The following is a 7,904-nucleotide window of genomic DNA, read 5'->3' on the forward strand; positions in this document are numbered from 1 at the left end:
TTACAAGGGTATGTACTTTTAGGTTACCCTGACATTTTTTTCAACACATCAGTCAGGATACAGTTCACGATAGGGAAGCTACTTTAAGCCAAAGTCTTATAACCCAAGTATGAAAAGATGTTTAGGCCAAATGTATTTCATTTTCACAAACCTTATAAGGAAAGTACAGACAGGCTTTCCTAGCAAAGATATGATTCTTCTGTGATGTGAGGAAGAAATGGAAACTAAATAAGTAGGAGGAGAGAAGATGAGAGAGAATGAATTTCAGGCTGAGGGAATAGATAGACATAAACTCCGTGGAAGGTGGACACATGGTGTATAAAGTAACTGACTGTCTGTAGCAGCTTTTAAGGGGCTGGTGTGGGTATGAGTATGTAGTGAGGACCTGATAGGGTAAACTATGTGCAGATGTCTCAGGATTTCTTGGACCATATGTATTGTCTCATATTAACAACGAGAAGTTTCAAAGTGTTTGAATTAGCTGGTAGAGTACCAAAACAATCACTCTTACTTTTTGAAAAAAGACTATTCTGAAAGAACTATATAGATAGATTACAGGAAAGAAGGAAATTTAAAGAATAAGTCAAGAGATTCTTGATTTTTGTAAGTAGATGTGGGATTCCTGATTTCTGTAGGTAGTGGGGACTGAATAATATGGGTGGAGATAGTGGAGATACCTGCCCAAACATGACCATATAAGGCCAATAAGATGCTGACTATAGCCAGTCAAGTTACTTCCTTTTCCTCTGGTACATACAGTTGGGTGCCACATTTTATATTTAGTCTACAATATCCTCTTTTAAAAACCTTTTCTCTTGTTCAAATACGCTTTGTTAACTATAATTGGTCTAGTTTGACATGGTGACACATGTCTATAATCCCAGTACTTGGGAAGATGAGACAGGATGATTCAAGGACAGCCTCATCAACATAGGGAAACTCTCAGAAACTTAGACCCTGTCTCAAAATAAAAAATAAAAAGGCTCAGGTATGTAGCCCGAATGTAGAATGCTCCTGGGTTCAGTCCTCATTACTGAAAAGAAAAAAAAAATAACTGGTCTGTGAAGATATATTTAAGAGCTATTTAAGAGGTTAAATGGAGCTGAAATGGAGTGGAGGGACACTGAAAGAAGGAAAATATTATGGCCATGACTGGAAATTTGTTTTTCATATTAGAATGGTTGGTGGTGGTTTCTTTACTTAACTAGGAAATACATGAAGAGAACTAGACTGAAGATGGGCCCAAGAAATCAGGAGTTTGATTTGGGAGTTGTTGAGTTTGAGGTACCTTAGAAAATTCAAAAAACTGAGGTTAAATGTAATGCTGTATGCTTCTGGGGTTTCTGTAAAATGAGCTTAACCGTCATGGTGGTACATGACTCTTCTCCCCTACTGAGAGGCTGAAACAGGATGAGATAGCAGGTTCAAACCCAGCACACAGTAACTCAGAGAGACCTTGTTTCAAAATAAAAAGGGTTCGGGTGTATATCTTAGCAGTAGAATGCCCCTGAGTTCAATCTCTATGCCAAAAATAAAAATAAATTAAAAATTAAGCTGATGTTTAAAAAAAGAGAGTTGTCCAAGTAGAGGGTTTAAATGAGCTTGCCTATCTAAAGAACAAGAGATGAAGGCTTGGAACATGGTTTTGAGAGATTCTGATATTTAATGGTTAAGTGGAGTTTACAGTGGGCATATGTTCCTTTTGCCTTTCCAGCATTCATAGCTGTCCTTTTTTGGGAAAAACAAACAATTTTTTTCTTTGGATGTCATACCTCTACAAGAGACCGTCTGAGTGATTAGGGTAGGGTTGCCTTATCCTCTAGATCTTGGGCTGGCTGCACAAAAGGTCAGACCATTCAGAACGCTGTATCCTTGGGCCACAGTGACGAGTGTGGAGATAGGTCCTTGACCCAAGCCTGACCTTTCTGAATCCAGCCAGGGCTTTTCTGGAACAACTTGAGAAAGAGTACCTCGTCCACTTGGTTTCTAGAAGGAGATAAGACTAGAACTGCCGGTGGCTCCTCATCACTACCTTGTGGGGATATTCTGGCTGAGATTAGAGTGCACACAAATAAAACCAGGGCAGAAAGAGCATGGGAGTTGTAAAGAGTGCCAGCAAGCCCAGGAGAGAGACACTGCTCTCAGTAAAGACACTTTGTACCCAGTCTTGCTCAATCTGTCTCTTGAAATTCTAAGTGTTAAGAATTCTCTTTTTGATGGTTGGTGTTAAGAGTCCTAAAACACACACAAAAAGATAATCTGAAATAATATTAGGAAGCACCTGGAAAGTGTACTGTTGCTAAAATCAAAGAAAGTTCTAGATTGAAAGAGAGAGTAGCGGAATAAGATAAAAATCAGCCATTTTCCAAAATCCATATGGTTGCCTTCCAAATCCCTTTAGGATCAGGATCTGGCCTCTTCCCCAGTTCATATTTTATGTTCTTGTCTGTCATTTCACTTCCTGGAATGGATCTGCTCTGAAAAATACTGTTCCTTCCACCAGATTCTCCCCTGGCATCAGGGCCAACTTAGTTCTTCCTTTCTTCTTCAGATATCAGCTGCAATGCTGTGAGTGAGAATTTCTCTGATTCTGTAGATGTCGTGTAGTTATATGTTTCACAAAACAGGTTTACCTTGCAGCTATACTGGGCAGCACTAATCTCTTCAAATTTAAGGGAAGTCTGGTCAAGGTAAGAATGAAATGTACTAGCTAGAACTTTTAAAGTGCTATTCAAAGATCAACCTTCCTTTGCTGTATTAGCATGACTACATTGTTTAGGGATATATAGAGTGTGCCATTGCTGTCTGCCATAGGATGGCACAGCTGAGGAAGTGCTTCACTAAGGCCTGCACCATGGCTGTTTGAACTTTCATCATCTGTGATTGTGAACCAAATAAACTTCTTTTGTTCATAAAGTTATCCTGCCTCAAGTATTTTACTACAGTAATAAAAATGGACTAATACATAGGTTTTGCATATTTCATTTTCCCCTGACATGCCACAGTATTTCACAACCAGGGAAAGAGAACCCACTCTAACAGAAGGGCAGTTAATGCAAGGGTTTGGTGGCACTGGTGGTAGATGAATCCAAGGAGGTAATCAGGGCATATCAAGGCAGCCCAGACACTAACAAAGGAAGCTGGTACCATCCTTAGTTGGAGGGACAAGAGCAAATGGGTGGTCATAACAGAGCCCTGGGGCCACAGCAGCTGGCAGAAGCTGGAACCATGGTAGTACTGTCAGATGGAAGCTGAGGGGTGGGGCAAGAGACATATATAGCAATTGCCTGGGATGCTGCCAAAGACAAAGGGGAAAAAGAACCAGCTTGGCAGCTTGGCTTCTCCTTCCTCTGCTCTTCTGTCTCTCACTATGTTTCCAGTAAATGAATTAAGATGATGTAGAAACCTGGGAAGTACAACCTGGATGAATGATTCCCATTTGATACACAAAAAGAGCAAGAAACAGACGTAGCATTTTCATGATCAATGCTCAATATGTATATGCTGGGTGAATGAATAAAACCAAATTGTGTGCAGAAGAGAGTTAATGATTGATTTAACATTGTGGAGGTACCAGCTTTTGACAGCATGGAAAGTCTAGACCTATAATGAGATGCATGTGTTATACAGACCAGAGGCTCCTAACTGGGGCAGTGTAGGGACACTTGGTCTACCTGCATATTCTTTTGTGTCAGTTCTGTTGCTGATCAATCACTTATCTGGTTGCTACTTTCTTTAGCTATAAAAAGTGTTGCTTTTAAGCTTGTCATCCATTCAGACTTATCAATAATTCTTTCTGTGCATTTTATTCTTTATGTGTTGATTTCATTATTTGTATTATACTTCTTCAGGTGCACCATAATGAGGTTTAGAGTGATGGAATCGTTCATGCACACAACACTTGGTGTGTTTCCCAGCCCTCTTCTTCTTCTTCCCCGTACATATTATTGAGACTGGAATTGATAACTTTATATATGTATAGCATTATTTGAACTGTTTCCTTTTATGAAGAAATATTTATTTCTCTCACTTCCTCCTTCCTTAGGAGGGAAACCTCAATAACAAAGACCATAATAATCTCCGAGTTTCAGAAAACATACAGATATTTCAAATCTTCTTACCAAAAGTCACTAAACCTATGGTAAACTTGTCATCTTTTGTGTATTCCTCTTTGAATTAATACTGAAGATGAAAAGGAAATATCATCATTAATCTTGCATAAGCAAGCACACACACACACACACACACACACACACACACACACACACACAGTACCCAAGTACTTATCTGGGATAAAAAGAATCTCCAGATAAATCTAGAATGTTAACAGAATACTCAGTTCTTCATTATCCAGATAAAATTCATGATGTAGTAACAACTACCTAAGGGTCTGAGAATGTTAGTAAGCACTTACTTGATCTGCATAAATATTCCATCTACCCTCATTTGTAAATTTCTGCCGGATCCATTGTTAAAAACATATGTCTATAAAAATATACTTTCTGTGCAAATAGTTTAATAACAGTTCAGATGGCTACATACTTCAAATTTATACCTCTGTGTAGAAGACATCTGAAATTTCCCTTTTCTCTCTTTCTATACCACCCGCCTTAAAAACAAGCTTTTTAAGGCTCAATGATTCTTTTGGGCACCATTCAATGGCTGCATAGTGAATTTCCTAAACTGCGAGTTCGATAAAAGTTTCTAAACTAACATCACTGGGGCTGATTCATTTGTACGAATTGGCATGATCTTATCCTGAGCAGGTGCTGGGCTGAATGCCTCTCTGTCTCATCTTAATAATTTTTGATAATTAATAAAGCTCAAGTCAAGTCTGAAGAAGCAGAAATCGCCAAAGGGATTCGTGAATCGTGTTCTTTTAAGTACCTGCTGAATCAATTCTCATCGTAGGGCTTGTTCATTCTTCATCTTTATTTCTAAGAATGAGTTATGCAAGTTCAGAAATGTGTGAAAGATTTTTCTTTTCTTTTTTTTTTGGTGGTACTGGAGGTGGAACCCAGGGGCTTTTCTACCTCCGGGCTATACTTCCAGACCTATTTTATATTTTATTTGGAAACAGGGTCTCACTAAGTTGCTGAGAACCTCACTAAGTAGCGGAGGCTGAGTTCAAACCTGTGCCATCCTCCTGTCTCAGCCTCCCAAGCACGGGGATTACAAGCGTGCACCACCACACCTGGTCTGAAAGATTTTTTTTTTTAAGAGAAAAGATTATCTGGATGTTGTGGCATACACTTGTAATTCCAGCATTTGGGAGGCTGAGACAGAGGGATCTGGGTTCACAGACAGCCTCAGCGACTTAGTGAGGCCCTTTGCAACTTAGTGAGACCCTGTTTCAAAATAGGGCTGGGGTGTAGCTCAGAGGTAGAATGCCTGTGGTTTCCATTCCTAGTACTGGAGAGAGAGAGAAAGAGAGAGAGAGAGACAGAGAGAGAGAGAGAGAGAGAGAGAGAGAGAGAGAGAGAGAGAGAGAGAGATGTGTGTGCTATGCAAAATGATCTCAAGGAATTGCCTTCTAAATTTTTGCACCCAAACTTTGCACCCAAGAGCACAGCATTTGTAGCACATGCTATTAGCGCCCAACCCAGATCCCTTAGCCAGCTGGTCTACCTTGCTCTCAGCGGCTGCGGCTGGTGGTACACAGATGCCTCCTCTTGTCTTTGGCCGACTGGAGTTCCTTAGGCAATAAGCTGGATGGCACTTGTGACAGAGGACTAGCTGGTGAATGATATGGGATAAAAGCCCAGCTTCCTTCCCCTGGAGCAGGGCAACCTCAGTGTTATATTTCATTCTTCATAGCTCCTTATGAGGCTAATTTCCTCTTGTGATCACATCCTTCCTTAATTTCCCCTGCTTAATCCTGCTTCTCTCATTCCCTGGCAAGTCTCTCCTGGGCTCACTCCCTCCATAAATCACTCCCACCCTATCTCAGCCTCTATTTCTAGGGAATTACTTTAATTACCTATTTAGACTCTAGTATAATCAGTTTCTGGAGACAAAAAATAATTTATTTTTATTTTTTATTTTATTTTTATGTGGAACATATTTAAAATGGTATATATTTAGGCTGTGCTTGGAGCCCTCTCCCCCTGCCACTTCCCCTTTCCCCCTCCCAACAATGAGTGTCCAGGTTAACCTTGCTATATTCATACTTTTACACATATTCGAGTGTAGCTCCTCTATTAATGAACCTCAGCCTTCTTCCTCTCCTACCCTTCCTTTCTAGCTTTACTGAGGTTTCCCCTCCATTATCTGGAGTCCCTCTGGTATCCCTAATACTACCTAGTTTGGGGTATATTGGAGAAAACATGTTTCTTCTCTTTCTGTGCTTGGCTGATCTCACTTAACATAATGTCCTCCAAGTCTTTCCATCTTCTTGCAAATGACCTGATTTTGTTCTTCTTTATAGCTGTGTAGAATTGCATTGTGTGTATTTCCCATAATTTTACAATCAATCTGCTGATGGAGACCTAGGTTGGTTCCATATTTTGGCTATTACGAATTGTGCTGCTATGAACATGGGTATGCATATGTTATTGTTGTTCTCTGATTTCAACCCCATTTGGACAAATACCCAGGAGTGGTATAGCCAAATCATATGGTGGATCTATTCCCAGTTTTCTAAGGAATCTCCATACTGATCTCCATAATGGCTGAACTAGTTTGCACTCCAGACAACAGTGTAAAAAAGTTTCTCTTTTTCTACATCCTCGCCTGCATTTATTTGATTTCATTATGCTTGCCACTCTGATTGGGGTTAGATGGAATATCAGCATAGTTTTGATTTCCATCTCCCTGATGGCTAATGATGTTGAACATCTTTTCGTGTATCTATTGGCCATTTGTTTCTCTCCGTTTGTGAAATGTCTATTCGGTTCAGTTTCCCATTTCTTGATTGAGTTATTTGTTTTGCTAGTATAGAGTCCTTTGAGCTCTTTGTATATTCTTTGTATATTCTGGATATAGACCTCTATCAGAGTGGTGGCTGGTAAAGATCTTCTCCCATTTTGTAGGCTTCCTCTTTAGGTTCTTGATGGTTTCCTTTGATGAGAAGAAACTTTATTTTGATGCCATTCCACTTGTTAATTCTTGCTTTAATTTCCTGCACTTTGGAGGTCTTGTTGAGAAAGTTACTGCCTGTGCCTATATTTTGGAGTGTTGAGCCTATGCCCTTCTCCAATAACTTCACAGTCTCTGATCTAATTTCTAAGTCTTTGATCCATCTAGAGTTGATTCCTGTGCATGGTGAGAGGTAAGGACTTATTTCCATCTTTCTACAAATGCATAGCCAGTTCTCCCAGCACCATTTGTTGAAAAGGATGTCTTTTCTCCAGTGTATAAGTTTGGCCCCTTTGTCAAAGATCAACTATAGGTGTGTGGGTTTGTTTCTGTATCTTCTATTCTGTTCCACTGGTCAGTATGCCTGTTGTTGTGCCAATACCATGCTATTTTTACTACTACTGCTCTGTAGGATAATTTGAAGTCCGGGATTGTGGTGCCTCCTGCCTGGTTCTTGTTGCCGATAATTGCTTTGGCTTTTCTGGGTCTTTTCTTTATCAATATAAAATGTATGACTGATTTTTCTAGGTCTATGAAGAATGTAGTTAGTATTTTGATAGGAATTGCATTGAATCTGTAGATCAATTTTGGCAGAATGGCCATTTTGATGATATTTATTCTGACAAAAATAATTTTAGAAGTAAACCATTTTAAAAGGCCACCATCGATTGGGATGATTACTACTAACTAGAGTAACTAGTTCTCATAAAAGGTTTTGTCCATTTTCTGTGATTACTGGAAAATACACACTAGATTAATATGTAGATAAAATATATTCATGTTTAAATCACCTCAGCGGGCAGCCTAGAAGCAAATCTGCTTTAACA

This window comes from Muscardinus avellanarius (genome assembly GCF_963383645.1).
Source record: "Muscardinus avellanarius genome assembly, chromosome: 19".
NCBI lineage: Eukaryota > Metazoa > Chordata > Mammalia > Rodentia > Gliridae > Muscardinus > Muscardinus avellanarius.